This window comes from Prunus persica, chromosome G4, assembly GCF_000346465.2.
Source record: "Prunus persica cultivar Lovell chromosome G4, Prunus_persica_NCBIv2, whole genome shotgun sequence".
Classification (NCBI taxonomy): Eukaryota; Viridiplantae; Streptophyta; class Magnoliopsida; order Rosales; family Rosaceae; genus Prunus; species Prunus persica.
In genome coordinates this window covers 24320812-24324788 of record NC_034012.1, presented here as the reverse complement: position 1 = coordinate 24324788, position 3977 = coordinate 24320812, and the positions used below count along the sequence as shown (strand labels likewise).

The window sequence follows — 3977 nt, the reverse complement described above, 5'->3', positions numbered from 1 at the left end:
TTCGGGTCGGGTTTTTTTGTTGCGGGTGCATTTCTTCAATTCGATTTTTTAATATTGATAAAAATAAAATAAAAAAAGTCCTAGTACGGCATCGATTTTGGCTTGCCAATCACGTAGTCAGTTGACTCATGAAAGTGCAATTAGGACTTTAGGCTTGGAAATGCTTGTGGCAATTAGGGATTCAATGGTTATCAATCCAACATAATTATATGTTTTTTTTTTTTCACTTTTATTCTCCCTGAATATTATCCCCAAAGTAGTAAAATAAATTATCGTAACTATTCAAAAGTATATTTATGTTTGGTATCATATCATGTTATATACGAATTGAGCAATGAAAAAGTGGAAGATCAATTATAGAGAAACAGGTGGCGCAAGTGTTACATTTGTATTTTTTTAGTTTCATTCTTTTGTTATACTAATGCCTCATTGCCCTTGTTTTTTTTTCCTTCTATGATGTGTCTCTGGAACCAGCTAGACTTGCTCCACTTGAAGTAGTACTATTTGATGTTGAAAGAACTCTGTGTGATCCAGATCTCATTCATTTCAATGCCTTCTGCAAAATGCTTCCATGGGTAAAGTGATTGTTTTGTTTCCTACTATTCTATCTGGTCAAAACTACAATGTGTTCAATTATAAATCATGACATTTGGTGTTTTTAGCTGAGATTGTAGTGATTTTCATTTATTTTCTTTCTCTAAATTTTCAGTTATTACAATATGTTAACAGTGTACGAGAGAGTCAAGAAGAAGCTGTGAGTATAAAGAGGTTCTTTGCAGGCTAGACAAGATTGAAAATGGTTTTTTTTTTTCTTTTTCCTATTTTCTTTTGCAACTTTGTGTTCACTTATTCTCCATGAATATTATGTTCAAAGTATTTAAATTTTCGTCTGAAATGTTTTATTTGTGTTTCTTGATTTGAATGAAAGTTTAGTATTTCATCCTTTTTTGGGTTTCTTTCATTTCATACTGTCTACGCATTTTCCTTTTCATAGTGAACTCTTTTATCACGATTCCTGCATATATCAAAACCAACAAAGCTGTGGTGATTGAATTATAATTTCCATGTATGACACATTTTGAATACCAATTCATGTCCTAAAGACAAAAAATTTGCTATTCAATGGAATATTTGTTTTGAAATAAGTTTTACTCTGTACTTTTTGCTCTTCCCATTACTTTTTTTTTTTTTAAACTTAATGATTTGTTTATCACTGGCATGTAAATAACGTAGTAGCATGTTTAAATTCTTCTTAAGGAGTGTTTTGAATCAAGACCTTGGTTCTATTTTTCAAGAAGACGTCTATCTTAGTAAACTAAATTGAGTTTGAGTTTATGAGGTTAAATATTTTGCCATATTTTTGTTGCACTGTTTGTTTTCTTATTCTCATATGCAAGGATGATTTGTTTTCTTTTCTTTTCTTTTCAGTTTCAAAAAGAGTTACAGTACTTTTCTCTTGCTTAAATTTTATGAATCCATATTAAGAAATGTGGTTATGCATTATGTAGCCTTTCGTGAACCCATATTAAGAGATGGGCATGAGTTTTGGATGCTCCCAAGTAGCCAAAAACTTCCATCCCTTGAATCCTCAATAGGCTTTGTGAAGACTCGTGTCCATCCATACCACAACCTTCTTAGCAAGCCCTAGGTTTCTTGTTTTTACATGACTTGGGCCCACGTAAGCTCGTAGCATGGCTTGGAGTTAGAATGGCGGTCTTTTGGATTGGCGTTGTGTGTTTATTTGACATATTCATGCTTGAATTCTTATTGTGCTATAATTGGCTATGACCGAACTAAATTGCACCTAACAGGTTGATGCGCGTGGGCTTACAAGGTCGGCACATTTTACAAGTTTGTTTTGACCCTTATGTGTGGCGGGTTTGGCTGTTTGCTTGGCGTGGCGTGTGGCCCGCAACTCGTATGGGTGCATCCGACAACCTTTCACATACCCTAGTCCGGCTTTTCTTGGGCAAAACATCATGTTGGGCTAGGATTAAGCTTGGGCCTAGCCTTGGATATTTTGGGCCTCAACACCTTATGCGGAGTCGAGACACTAAGACCTACATTTTAGAATCCAATTCACGTTAAATTAAAAAAATGCAAAAATTAAAAATAAAAACGTGTAGGCTTCGAATTTCATTTTGGGTTGGGTTTTACCGTTGTTCGGGTTTCGAAATTATGGGCTTTGGGCTTCAAGTTTTTTTGAGTTTCAGTTGACGTAAACTTGTGTGATTAGGGTTTATTGTTTCGTTTTTTGTTTTGTTTTGTTTTGTAATTTTATTTTATTTTTATATTTTGTGATTTTTATTTGCTTTAATACCTTCATTTATTATTATGACATTGCTTGTGTCTAAATTTTAAACATTGAGGACAATATTCATTTCTAGGTTTGGGGGTATTGGAAGTAAATTTTATTATTATTATTATTATTATTTTTGTTTGCTTTTGCTTTTGTTTTTTTATTTTAGTCTTGCTTTTCTTTTCTTTCTTCTTTTTTTTTAGTCACTTTTCGAACACATTTGATGAGATTGTGATAAATGTTTACATAACTTAAATGAAAATTGGATTTTCTTTATAAAAAAAATTAAAAAAATTCGGCATTGTTCTAGCATGATATGTTTGAAACCTTCTTCTGTACACTTGCCATTTGTTTCATATTTTTTCAATTAAAGGATTTGCATGATTCAAAAAATTGTATCAAGCATAAATTAGATTTATATAACCATATAAAGTGAGCTTTTGAGCCTTGTACTTCAGTTCATGAGTGTTATACACATACTCTTATTTTCTTGTCATTTAAGTTGTTGTTTGATCTCATATTCATTGATTTGGTTGAACACTTAAAAGTCATTCATTCTTTTGTAATTTGATTTCATGACATTTAAGAAATGATATTAAGGCCCTTTTTGGATCGTTTGTGCCTTTCAAGCTAACTTTATGCATGCTTAAGCATGATTTTCCATTGTTAACCATTTTGAGCCTACATGTAAACCTTTTCTTTCATTTAACCAATTATATTTTCTCACCTTAGCCTGAAAAACAAGTATGTACCTTTCTAAGGAACTCTTGAGCTTTAATTGGGATGTGTTTTTCATACGAAGTTTGGGAAGGGGTGTTTCATTTCCGAAAAAAAAAAAATCATACAATTGGTGAAAAAAAAGAGAAAAGTTGTGATTAAGTGGTGGTTGAATGAAATTTCGTTTTTGGGTTTCTTTATTAGCCTCAAAATAAATTGGTGTTTGTTCAATTAAAAGAATGGAGGTATAAGGAGTTTTGATCATGTAAAAATATATTTAAGGAGTTTTGTTCAATAATATTACAGATTGTACGGCTAACACTAAAATTTATTTTGGAGAGAGAGAGAGAGAGAGAGAGAGAGAGAGAGAGAGAGAGAGAGCTGCCTTATCCTTAACCCATCCTCCACATCAGTAGCATTCAACGGGTCTACATTGTCCATGTCCCAAAATTTAATTTGGAACTCATCACTTGCATAGCAGCCAAGACTAAGTTCTTGGTAGTTGGTACGTTGATCAAACTGCACTACCCCCAGTTTTTTTATTTCCTTGATTGTGCCCAATTTCACTACTTTTGGTGCCCTTAATATTTTGAAGTTGCCTATTTAGATCCCTCAATATAAGGGAGGATTGTATGAAGGGGATTGTGTTGAATTGTTTGGATTCGCATGAAGAGTGAGATTGGCGTTGGAAAAATGTGATGGATTACAACACTTTATAAAGTTTAGTTCAGGTGGTTAAAAATAAAAAAATTAAAGTTTATATGGTAATAGCTCACATGCCTTTATGTAAATTTCTCTTTCAAATAAAAAAATTAGTGCTGTAAAATGCTTTTGAAGATTGAAGATGAATTTTGAATGCCAAAAAGTTAATGAAAGGGGAAACACTAGCGCCCACCGTGGGGCTCGAACCCACGACCACAAGGTTAAGAGCCTTGCGCTCTACCAACTGAGCTAGACGGGC

At 33.1% G+C, this 3977-nt stretch overlaps 1 non-coding gene across 1 annotated transcript; it reads right to left on the bottom strand.

The window, feature by feature from the left end:
• Positions 3905-3977, bottom strand: TRNAK-CUU. Its single transcript has one exon. It is a non-coding gene; the product is annotated as a tRNA-Lys (tRNA).